Genomic DNA, 14,083 nt, shown 5'->3' with positions numbered 1-14,083 from the left:
AGGGAATTTGATAATGTATGATTAAAATTTTAAAATAAAATTTATAGATATTTAAAATAATGAAATTTAGAAAAAAATAATTAAGTTTTGGGTTTTTATGTATAAAAAAAAAAAACAAAAAAACCAAAAAAAAAAAAACAGAATTAAAAAATTTATAAACATAAAAAAATATTTAATATAATTACTATTTTAAATATAATTATTATTATAAAAAAATTTTAAGGTGGTTAGTTATAGGTTTGGTAAATGATATTAATGAAATTACAATTTGGTGTGTTGATAATAAAGGATTTAAAAATTTGATTCCAAACCATGAATTTATTATGTTTTATTATACTTATTAATTAACGCTGCGACCATGCCCTAAAATTGGGGTTCTTATTAAGATCAAAGAATTTTTGAAAAAAAACCCCTTGACCCCCACCCCCGATAACTAATTTTAATTTTTTTTTTTCTCCCCTATATATAATTATATATATATAATATTATATAAATATATATATATAAATATGATAATAGTATTGGTTTTTAAATGTAAAATATATATATAATATTTTTTTATTTTTATATATATATAAAATTAATATTAATATATATTATATATATATATTAATTTTTTTTTTTCTATTATTATTATAAAAAAACAAAAAAAAAACAAACACAAAAACAACAAAAAAAAAAACGGGGGTTTTTTTTTTTTATATATATTATATATATATATATATATTTTATATATTTTATATATATATATTATATATATATATTTTCTTTTAAGGGTAGGTTATGTCTGAGCCGCCGTGGTCACAGCATGATACTTAATTGTAGTTTTTCATGTTGTGATGCTCTGGAGTGAGTACGTGGTAGGGTCCCCAGTTCCTTTCCAGGAGAGTGCCCGGGGTTACCTTTTTTTTTAGGTAATCATTCTCTCTATTTTATCCGGGCTTGGGACCAGCACTGACTTGGGCTGGGTTGGCCACCAGTGGCTAGGTAGCAATCGAGGTGAAGTTTCCCTTGCCCAAAGGGGAAAAACGCGCCGGCCGTGACTCGAACCCCCGAACTCAGATTGTCGTCGTGACAGTTTTGATCCCAGCTCTACATTTCGGCCATCGCGGCCTTATATATATATATATATATATTTTTATATATAATTATATATATTATATACTTATTTTTTTATATAAAAAAATATATATTATATATATAATTTTAATTTTAAAATAATATATATATATATATATATATATATAATTATTATTTTGTGTGTGTTTTGTATGTTGTTAAATATATATATATTTTATTATAAAATATAATATATTATATATATATATATATATATATATATATAATTATATTTTATGTTTTTATATTTATGTAATAATATATATATATAATCTTATTATATATATATATATATATACTATTTTGTGTTGGGTTTTTGGTGTGGTGTTGGTGTGTGTGTGTGGTGTGGTGTGGTGTGTGTATGATGTATGTATGTATGTATGTATATTTTTATGTATGATGTTATATATATATAAATTTTTATATAATATATATAATATATATATATATATATATATAATATATATATATATAAAATATATAAGCGCATATGTGTCTGTCAATGAAAAGGAAAGTATCATTAGCAAAAATATTTTAGAGTGAAAATACGTCAATACGTAGAATATAGTGTTAGATTTTTACGAAGAAGAATCAATATCAGCAAAATTTTATCACTCCATCAAGAACATTACCGCACGCGCACACAGGAACACAGACCTATTAAACACATACATATAAACGCCGGGACGTATAACGTACATTCCTTTGTAGAAATTGTTTATGACCAACTATATAGAGGTCAAATAGAACTTTTTGGAATGCGTCTGGGGCGTTTGCTACAGCAATCATAAAAACTAGACTCCAATTTCATGGGTCGCGACCGCGGGCCCGCTGGGTATTAATGGGCATGTCAGCTGAGGCACTCGTTGAACCTGAATTCTACAAACTGAACGCAAAGGTAATCTGCAGATTCCTATCTCTCTTTAATTTATTATTTGCACTCGTGTATATATTAAAATTTTTAAACTTGTTTTATCAACATATCTTTTGCATTTTCAGGTCCTCATCCTCCTCGGTCTGGCAGCATCGTTGCGCAGACACCGTGAAACCTATGCCTACCGCGCCCCAGGGTAAATTATCACACTGGTTGTATTCCCGATACTAAACGTAGTCTTAAATTTGAAACAATCTTTTTAATTCTCAACCTTATATAATTTTTCATGGAATAATTTTTGAAGAACGTCAACAATAGATACTGCCAAACCCTTTTAAATTTCGTTGCATCTTCAGGCATCCTCCCAGAATCCTTCGAGGGCCACCGAGCCAGTACAACTTCAACTGGGCGTCGCGATGACTCCTCAAACAACGAGTTCGGACACAGAGGCCGGACGGCGAGAAACTCAGGGGTCCTATTTCGTGCACTCCCCGACGCCGCCTGCAGAAGGTACCTACTTGTCGATGGCGATGACGGTTAGTCGCCGACGTCACCTACGAGGGAAGCTCACTTTGACTCCGTCGAGTCCGCGAGTCCCGGGAATACGCCACGATATCCTACGACTCCAACGAATCTAAATAAGACTCAGTACTTGGACATCCTCTTTGCAGAGAGTTTTTATATCTAATTGTATTATTTTGTATTTAAATCTGAAACTATGTGAAGCAATGTTATTGTTTTTTTTTCATATTCCCATCTTCTTGTTGAAAGATACAAACATTCCTTACAAATATATCGCCGAAAAAAAACTGATAATGATAATCCCCCAAATGACAGGGGCGTCATTTTGGGGAGGGGGGCCAGGGGGCGGGATTGCCTTCCTATGCTTCCCCCCCCCCCAAGGGGCACAGGTTTATTTTTTTTACTAATTACGCCCATATAGATCCGGCTAAAATAGTCCTAGAACACTATTTTTCTAATTTGTTTCAATTCGCGTTCTTCATTTTTTAAATTTGGGATTTGAAATGTATAATTTAGTAAATTTGTTAAAAATAATAATAAAGAAAATAAATAACAAAAAAGAAAAATTACCCACGAGGGACGTTGGCAACTAACACCCGTCCCGCCCCTTCCAAACGCTATGAGGGTAGCCACTGACTAGCAAAGGATTTCTTATCTCGTGGGCTTCATGCACTTCAATACAGGTCCTATTTTTTCGTGTAGGCACATTGGTTTATAGACTTGAAAAGAAATTTAATTGACCATTTTTCTTCATCGTGCATCTAGGTGTCCACTGCAGGCCTTGCTCTGGTGTCCAGTGCTGTGCCGTTGATCCACAGGGGGACACCGGTTGGCTTCGAAATAACTGATCATAATATTTCTGCTCTCATAGTCCCCTCGGATTAAAGCGTAATTATTACGCTTGCAAATGGTCCTTTAAACTCCATTTCTAATAATGGCAAAATACGAGGCTCAAACCCAATCAGCGCCGAAACCCTTACTCGAACATATTATGAAGCTTCATCTGTTTCCAAGCTATGAATATAACAAGTACCAGCCTTTGGAAAACAACTCGTAGTATCGTTTCGTTTCATCTACCCACGAGTAAAAGACTTTTTAGCGAGTGTACCTATGAATTTATCTGTGTGGAAATGGGAAATGGGAAAATGAATACACACACATAAATACATATGAAAGGGATTTTGTGTGGGTGTTGTTTGTGTATGGGTGTGTGGTGTGTTTGTTTTGTGTGTGTGTGTGGTGTGTGTTGTGTGTGTGTGTTGTTTGTGTGTGTGTGGGGTGTGTGTTTGTGTGTTTTGTGTGTGATTTTTATTTCTATGCCATGGGGCCGTTTTGGGGTCCATTTTTTTTTTTTTCCCCAAACCGGGTTTTTAAAAAAAAATGTTTAAAAAATTTTTTTTTTTTTGTTAAAAAAAATTTTAGGAAATATAAAGAATAGAAAAAAAGGGGGAAAACCCAACCCGCCCAAACAATGAAAAATGAATTTCCCTTTCCGGGTTTTAAAATCCCCCTTTAAATTTTCGTAGACTTTTTTTTCCCCCCCCGAAAAAAAATTTTTACTTTCTTTGGTTTATTTTGGGGGAAAGGGGGTGTAAAAACTTCTTGAATAGGGGGTTGGGGGGGTTGTTTTTTCTGTTAGTTTTGGGTTAGTTTTGGGGGTTTGGTTTTTTTCTTGTTTTGGGGGGGGGTTTTTTTTTGGGGGGGGGGTTTTTTTAGGGAACATATATTTTGTTTTTTGGGTGGGGGTTTTTGGGGCGGTTTGGGTTTTTTGGGTTGTTGTTTTAACGGTAAAATTTTTGGGGTGTTTTTGTTTTTGTGTGGAAATTGGGTTGGTTTGTTTTTTTGGTTGGTGTTGTTTTTGGGGATTGTTTGTGTTGTGTATGGGTTGTGTGTTTTGGTGTGTTGTGTGTGTTTGGTGTTTTTTTTGTTTTTGGTTAAGTAAAACCAAAAATTCAAATTTTTTGTTTTTTTTTTTTGTTTTTTTTAAAAAAAAAAAAAAAAAATTTTTTTTTTTTTTTTAATTTATATATATTTTTTTTTTTTTTTTTTTTTTTAAAATTTAAATATATATTTATTTGTGTTGTGTGGTGTGTGTGTTTTTTTGTTGTTTTTTAAATTAATTTTAAAAAAAATTTTTTTTTAAAAAAAAAAACCCCCCAGCCCCACCCCCCCCCAAAAAACAAAAAAAACCACACACCCCAAACACACCACAAAAAAATATAATATAATATAATATATATTAAAAATTTTATATATATATAAAATTATAAAATATATTTTTTAAATATTTTCATGTATAATACTATATATATATATTATTATATAAAAATTTATATAAAATATAATATATATAATTATATTTTTTTTTAAAAAAATTTTTTTTTTATTTTGTTGTATGAAATTAATTTTTATGGCCCGGAAAAAAAAAAATTTTAAAAAATAAAAAAAAAAAAAAAAAAAAAAAAAAACAAAACCACACACAACCCCCCCACACACCCAAAAACAAAAACAACCCCCCCAAAACCCACACACACACCAAACCAAAAAAATTTTTATATTATTTATTTTTTTTTCCCATTTTTCCTTGTTAAAACCCAAATTTTTTAAAAAAAATTTTTAATTAAATATATAAATTTTAAAATAAAAATGTATGTTTTTAAAGCGTTGCCAAAATAAAATTTGCTCGCCCCCCAAAAAATAGTAAAATGAAGCCCGGAACAAAAAAAACACCTTGCCCAACCAACAAAAAAACAAAAAACAACTAAAAAACAAAAAATTTAAAAAATGAAACACACAAATTCAAAAAAATTTTTTAAGATTGTTTTTAAATCATAAAAAAAAAATTTTAAAAAAAAATTTAATAAACTTTTAAAATACAAAAAATTTGGTTTTTTTTTAAAAAGGTTAAAAATTTCCCAAAAGTTTTGCAAAAAAAAAATTTTAAGGTTTTGAGGAATTTCAATTTTTAAAGCCCATTTTAAATTATTTTCCTTTTGCGTTTACTTTTTTTTACCTTTCCGGGAATAAACATAAACGAATGGGTTCTTATTTTTTAAAAAAAAATAAATTTTTTTTTTTTTTAATAAAAAATCGGGGAAAGATAATTTAAAAATTTTTAATTACATTTTATATTTTTTTAAATTTTTTATTGGGATCTTGGAAGGTAGATATCGTTTTTTTAGGGTTTGAGGAACAAATAGTTCCCCGTATGACTCCACAACCCATGTCCAAAGGGGGGGGTTTTTTTTTCCCCCCGGGGATACAAACGCCCTGGTTCTGGGTCGGGGTTTGTAACTTTTTTGTTTGGGACATGCTCAGATTTTTAAAATTTTTGTTGTATTTAAAATTCTAAGGGAGTGGAAAAAGCAAAAAGGGGGGGAAAAAAAAATTTTTTTCAAAGCCCTTTTGAAGCTTGCTTTTTTTAAAAATGTTTTGATCACAAAGGGGCACCCCCCTTTCCCTTGGGGGCTCAGGGGCCCGGTTGGGCCAGGCCCGGGTGTCGAAAAGGGGTCCCAAAAGAGCAGGTGAGGCCAAATTTTTAAAAAACTTTTTGCTAACATCTCATTTTTTTGAAAAGGTTATTTTTGTAAATTTTTTTTAATTTTAAAGGAAGTTTTAACCTTTTTTCTAGTTTTTAAATTTTTTAAATGACTAAACCCTTTTATTGACCTTTATACCCGGGGGCGGGGTTTGGCCGGTCGGGGCCCAAATTTTTTTTAAAAAACCTTTTTTAAAGGAGATTTTTTTAAAAATTTAAAATTTTTTGTACTTTATTGTTTAAAATTTAATGGGTTTTTCCATTAATGGTTGGTTAAGGGGTTTTTAACTTAATTAGTGTATATTTTTTTTATGTTGAACCAAAAAAAAAAAAAAAAGGTGAAAAAATTTTAAGAATACAAGGGAAAAAATTTAAAAATATGGTTTTTTATAAAAATTATATTTTTTTGATTATTTAATGATTTTAATTTAAAGAATTTAAATGGAAAAATTTTTTTAGGTTTGGTTTTTTATTTTACATTTATTTATTTTTTTTATTGTTACTTTAAATAAAAAAAAAAAATTTTTTTATGATATATTTAATAATAAAAAAAAAAAATTTTATGAAAAAATTATATGTGTTAAAAAAAAAATAAGTAATATAAGAGTTTTTTAAAAATTTAAAAAAATAAAAACGATAAAAATTATTTTATATTTTTATATTATTTTATTATAACAATAAAAAATAATTATATATAATAATAAGAATTTTTTTAAAAAAAAAAAATAATAAAAAATTAAAAAAAAAAAATAAATTTTTAAAATTATTAAGTAAAAAAAAAAAAAATTTATAGTAATTTAAAAATATAATTCTAATGTTTTAAATTTTTTAAAACTAATAAAATATAATAATAGATAATTAACAAAAACAATAAAATATATAAAAATAAAAAATAAAATTATATTATAATTATATATAAAAAAAAAAAAAATAGTAGTAAAAAAATAAAAAATTATAATATTAAAAAAAATATTTTAATAAAAAAAAAATATAAAAATTTAAAAAATTTATAAAAAAAAGAATAAAATAATAAATTAAAAAATTAATAAAAAAAAAAACCCCCTTAAATAATAATTTTTTAAAAACATAATAATAATATATTTTTATAAAATACAACAACAAAACAAAAAATAATAAAAAATTTGTTTTTTAAAAATAATTTAATTTAACACTATAATAAAATATAAAAAAATAAAAAAAAAATAAAATAATAATAATAATAAAATAATAAAAAAAAAGAGGATAATAAAGTTTATAAAAAAAAAATATAATATATAAATTTAAATATAAAATTAATAAAAAAAATTTTTAAAAAAAGGATAGGGGAATATAATTATAAATTATATATTTTTTTTAAATTTTATTTTAATCTAACATATGTATTTTTCCATCATCATCATCATCATAATAAAAATAATAAAATAATAAAAACCCCCCCCCCAAAAAAAAAATAATAATAAAAAAATTTAAAAAATTCCCAAAAAAATAAAACAACAAAAAAATATATAATAAAAAAATATATTGGGGGGGTTTTTTTGGGCCAACTTATAAGAGAAAAATAATGATGATAATGAGGGTTTAAAGAGATGTAAAAAAAAAAAAAATAAACTTTAAAAAATGATAGAGAAACAAAATGATAATTATAATTTTAAAAAAATCAAAAAAAATTTTAAATTACTATCCAAAAAACAATAAAAAAAACAATCCCATAAAAAAAAAAAATAAAATAATATAAAAAAAAATAAAATAATAAAATAATAATAAAAATATAATAATAAAAAAAAAAAAAAAATAATAAAAATAAATAATATAATAATAAAATAAAATAAAAATTTTACTTTAATTATTATTTTTTTTTTAAAAATTTTAAAAAAAAAATTTAAATTAAATTCTTTTTTTTTTTTGATTTTTCACTATTATTAGCCTTATTACTTACTATTGTTTTTTTTTTGTTTTTTTTTCCTTCATCTCACACCAAAATTTATTAGTAATCATTTTAGTAGTATCATGACCAAATTATTATTATTTTCATATCAATACCATCATATTATTTTGTCTTGCTGTTTTTTTTTCTTGTTATTATCACATTATCATCATCTCACCCTCGTATCTTTCATCATTTCTACTATTACTGTAATTGCTTTTATCATTATCATTAATTTTTATTATTATTATTAATTGTTTTTTATTATTTATTTTTTTATCATTATTATTATTATTTTCAAAAATTTTTTATTTTTATTACCATTACATTATTGTTTTTTTGTTTTTTTCGTTTTATCTTAAAATTTTTTTTTCTTTTTGTAAATGTTTTTATTTTTATTATTATTATCATTTATTTTATGTATTTAGATCTCTAATTAAAATCAAAAACCGGTCCCTACGCGACCATTTGGGGATGAAGTTGAGGGAATGGAACACCCAAAAAAAAAATCACATAGCTTTTTCAGCAGGTTTCCCCGGTGCATAGCAAAGCAGTACTCTTCCCTTGTCCAATAAGTCTTTTTTTCTTTTGATTGTTAGTACAAAAAAGGTTGAACGCAGGGCCCGGGTGGGAGCTAACCCGCCTATGACCTGCGGATTTTGATAATGGAATTGGTTTCTCAATTCTCCCTGGGGGATGCCCCCTTGTTGATCCTGTGACGGGCCGCCTTATCACCCACCCACTCTTACTTTGGGGGAAGGGTGCATTTTAGCCCCCTGCCCAAAAAAGCTGGGTATCCCCTAACCTCCAATTGGCGTCCAGGTCCCCCCCGGGCCGGTGTTTGACGAAAACTTAGCGTCTTGGACATCATTAGCCGACTAAGTCTTTATACTTTAACTTTTGCTAAAAAATTTTACTTGTATCATCTGATGATAATATTCATCATCGCTGAATTAGCCCGTCTTAAATCCGCTGGTTTTAGCGTAACCGTTCTTGAAGTGCGCCCCCCCAATAAAACCAAAGGAAAACGCAGCGCTTTGGTGACGTCAAAGTAGGTGGTTTGCCGGGGGAATTTTCTCCCCTCTCTCTCTCTCTCTCCCTCTCTTTCTCTCTCTCGTCTTCCCCTTTTCTCTCCTCCCCTCTCTCTCTTCTTTTCCTTTCTTTTCCTTTTTTTTTTTTTTTTCTTTGGTGCTGAACTTGCAGAAAACTTACATTTTTATATGGTATTATCGTCAGTATATATATTAACAATTTTTTTATATGGAAAACTTGGGTTATATTTTTCAACTTTAAAAAAAATTACATTAGAAATAAGGAAAAAAAAATTCCACGTCATTTCGAAGAGAAAAATTTAAACATTTTTATGTGGGGAAAACAAACCATTGTTTATGCTATGCAGTAAAATATTTCCTAGGGACTGCATAGGAGGAACAACAATAATGTATTGATAAAAGGAAGATGATGATGATGTACTGAAAGAACAACAACAAAACTAAAAATGATAATAAGTAAAAATACCAAAGGGAAATAATGATAAGGAAAAATTTCATTAGAACAGATTTAAAGTAATCAAAGTGAAGGCTTTTTTTTCATCCGATTTATTACAAAAGTAGGTTTAACGATTGGTATCCATTTAGCTGATTATTTCAACAACACTGTATTTATTAAATCCTTGTTTTTATAAATTCTTGCACCCAATCAGCAAAATAAATAGAAGAATTCAAGTTTTAGAAATCTCTAAATTAAAACCTCGTTTAAACCCAAAAGGGGCCCTTTGGGGGTCGTACTCCCGAGATTTAAAAGACTGTAGGAGTCGGGTAACAGCCTCGCCCTCGTAGCTGACTTCGGACGTCCGGATCGCCGTCCACGAAATACTTGACGGTCGCAGGCGGCCCTCGGAAAACTGCCGTAGTACGATCCCCAGTGTCGTCGCCGGGCACGGGCCTCCTGGTGCCGAATTCGTTGCTTGAGGAGTCAGCTCCGGGGCCCATTGGAAGTCGTACTTGGCTTCGCTAGACTCGAAAAAATTCGCGGAGAACTGAAAAAGGAAAAAAGGAAAAATTTAAACCCGGAAATTTTGCTAGTGCAAAAAGATATAATATGATGTTTTCAAAAAAGGGATACAACCCGAGGGGCTTGTAGGCTAAGGGGGCCTTTTTTCGGAGGGGCTGAAAAACAGCCCGGAGAAAAGAAAACTGTTACGGGAAAAAAGTATATAATTTTAGCAGTGAAAGAAAAAAGTATCTTATATGCATATGTAGCATCATCTCTTATCTTAACATTTGTTTGTGTGATATATACTAATTTATCTGTTTTCGTATAACATGAATATATATATAATATAATATATATATATATATATATATTTTAATATATTTTTTTTTTTTTGTATGTTGTATGTATGATGTATAAAATAAAACGTTTCAGGTGCAAAACCAAAAATACCACTATTTTTCAGCAGTCTCCATGATTGCCCTGTCTGAAGTGGGCCCACATCAAAATTTACCTGATTCATTGTGACTTTGCTCCCGGATTTTTAAAAAAAACTTTCAATAAACGAAATTGAGACAGGAAAAAATGAAAAAATGAATCATTTTCACATGAGGCTGTATTTATCAGTCTCCAAATATCTCTGCCAATACAAGAAACAACGGTATATTAACTCTAATATCTTATCATAAGTTATAATTTTATATTTAATTATAATATATTATTATATATAGTTAAATAAAAATTTTTATATAAAAATTTTTAATATCATATATATATTTGCTTGGTATTTCTCCCCTTAAGAAAAATCTTTAACAATACCTACCTTTTCGTTCTGTTGCTTTTTTTTTTTTTTTATATCTCTTCTTGAATGATCGCTTGATAGACGTTCTTGCGTTATATACCTCGACCTAAAACCCACCCCGCTCTCGCCTCAAGACCTCCTTCCCCCCCCACGTTCTTGTTCTTTTTTGCCCTTTCTAAAAAAAGTCCCCAGGGGGGAAAAAAAAAAAAAACCCAAGGAAAAAAAAAAACCTTAAAACCCTCGAAAAAACCCCCTTTTGAGGTTTGGTTTTTAAATTTTTTTTTTTTGGGGGAAAAAAACAAGAAAATTTTTTTTTTGGGAAAAAAAAAATTTTTATTTTTTTTCCCCCCTTTTTCCCTAATTTTTGGTAAAAAATTGGGGTTTGAAAGTTTTATGTGAAAAATATATGATAAAAGAAGGGGGGTTAAAAAATATTAGTAGAAGATGTAAATTAAATTTGCAGGGCCCTAAAAAATAACCCCATATCCCAACATTATACGCAAAGGGTTGGTTGTTGAACTGTTAATCAAAAAAAAAAAAAATAATATATTTTAAATTTTTTTTAATTAATGAAATATTATTTTTTAGAAAAAATTTTTAAATTTTAAATATAATAAAAATATATAATAAATTATAATTTTTAATAAATATATATATATTATAGATAATTAAAATATTAAAAATATATAATAATATAAATTTTTTTTTTTTTTTTTTATATATATAATAAAAAATATTTAAATATATAATATATATTTAAATATTATTTTTTTTTTTTTTGGGTTTTTTTGTTTTTTATATTATTTATATATATTATTTATATTATTTATATAATATATTATATATATATATATAATATAATATATAATATATATTATATATATTTTTATTAATAATATATATATATATATTTATATATATAATATAAAATATATAATAATAATTAAAATAATTTTTTTAAATTTTTTTTTTTTTTTTATATATATATTATATATATAAAATTATATATAATATAATATTATAATATTATATCTATTATATATATAATATATTTTATATAATTATATATATATATATATTATATATATATATTTTTTTTTTGTTTGGTTGTGTGTTTGGTGTGTGTGTGTGTTGTGTGTGTGTGTGTGTGTTGTTTTATTTTCTGTTTTTTTTATATTTTAAATATTTTATATATATATATATTTTATATATATATTTTATATTATATATATTTTAATATTTTTTAAATATTAATATACACAAATGAATGTGTGTTTTGTGTTTTATAATATATATAATATATTTATATATAATATATATATATATATATATAATATATATAATTATTAAAATTTTTTTTTATTTTTTTATTTTATATAAAATAAATATAATTTTAAAATATATATATATTATTTTATTTTATATTTATATAATAATATATATATACATATATAATAAATTCATTTTAAACCATAGAAGGTGGCGCGCATAACTACAGATCAAGTGGGTTTCTAAACGAGGGGGTTTTAATGTCAGTCTCTTCCTGACAAAACCAAAGACATTGGAAAGATGGCACCCGCTAAGCTCGTCCGAAAAGGGAACTCGTGTCACAAAACCGAGTCACTGAAAGGCATGAACATACTGAATATCTATTCATGATTATGTTGTCAATTGCTTATGTACCTCAACTGAAAGGTAACGGTGCCTAACCAAACAACACAAAAAGGCCACATGTATGCATTCTTGATGCTGCTTGCGGGTTGTTACGCCCTTTTGTTGAATCGAGTTCCGTGACGGAGGACACGCCTCACACATGATGCCTACAATTCGTTAAAAACAATGGTAGAAAATAGAGACAGTGATTGATTAAATCCAGTGATAGAAAAAATATTAAAAAATTAACTGTGAGTCATTTGGGGTTCCTAGTAACGCTTCAAAAGTTTTTGTGGTGGGCCGAGAAACAGCTGCCGAATTTACGATCTGACTCTCCAAAGATTTCTCCTTACGGGGATCGCCACGTGGTGATTGCTCAAGCACGAGTTGTTAAGAGACTATGTAGGCTACAGCTACTTTCTTGCTGAGGGTTATTCTCCCTTATCATTACTGCCACTGTTGTTTTTGCAAGAACTTTTATTTCACAAATAATTCCAAACTTTAATTTTCATTGTTTATTCTGCTTCATATATGATGAATAACCCTATTTTTGGGTATTGCTCCAGAGATTTTATATATATATATATATAATATATATTTTATAAAATTATATCATTATATTTTATTATAATATAATATATATATATATATATATATATATCGGGAACTGTTGTGCTTACTTTTGGCATTAATTACGCTAAAGTGATATCGTAGACCACTCTTGCCTACTGGGCAGGATCTGTAACGAGAGGTTTTAGTCAGTACTAGGAAGCATTTAGCGTTTGCTTCGGGAAACATTATCAGCTAGTATTTACCAACTGTATCCTACTAAATCTGCATAAAATACTCTTTGTTAACAGTGCATCCTCTCTCTTCTCTCTCTCTTTTCTCTCTCTTTTCCTCCCCTCCTTTTCCCCTTTTCTCTCTCTCTCGAACTATTTTTCCGTCGCTGGTTTTAAATTCATATCGCAACTCTTACTCGACGACTGGTTCTGCCCCGCGCCGAGGAACCCACAAGGACGCTCACCCTCATTTTTCTGGTTCACTGGATGTTAAGTACAGTGCTCGTGAGCTATGCTCAATCCAACGGCATATAATTTCTATGTATATTAACTCCCTTTCCTATTCCCTTTTAAAATTTTTTTTTGTACTTTTTTAGATAACTAAGAAGCCGAAATGCGTTTTTTTGGAATGTATTTGAATAATACTTTAATTTACATGAAAATTTGCATTCCGAATACCACCAAAATGTAATATGAGAGGAAAATATTTATTCAAAAGTTAAGCCAAAAGTTTATTTCTTCACAATTTTAAAATATTAAACAAATTAGAACACTCCTTTAAACCCTATAGGGTCTGGGGTGGCCGTACTCTCGAACTCAAAGGAATCGTAGGGGTCGGGGGAAAAGAGCCTCGCCCCCCGTAGCTGACTTTAGCCACGGCCCGGAGTCCCGTCACGAAGTACTTACGGTTGGGGGGGCCCTCCCGGGGAACTGCACGTATAAGATCCCGAGTGTGTCGCCGTCAGGGCCCCCTGGGGTTGAAAACGTTTGCTTGAGGATCATGCTCACGCCCGTTTTAATTTTTTTTTGGCTTCGGGAAAACCGTACGATTCCTCGGATGACTGGAATATTTTCGCTTGTATCATAATGAGAAGTT

This window comes from Penaeus monodon, chromosome 38 (genome assembly GCF_015228065.2).
Source record: "Penaeus monodon isolate SGIC_2016 chromosome 38, NSTDA_Pmon_1, whole genome shotgun sequence".
Taxonomy (NCBI): domain Eukaryota; kingdom Metazoa; phylum Arthropoda; class Malacostraca; order Decapoda; family Penaeidae; genus Penaeus; species Penaeus monodon.
Note: the sequence above shows the minus strand (reverse complement) of the source record.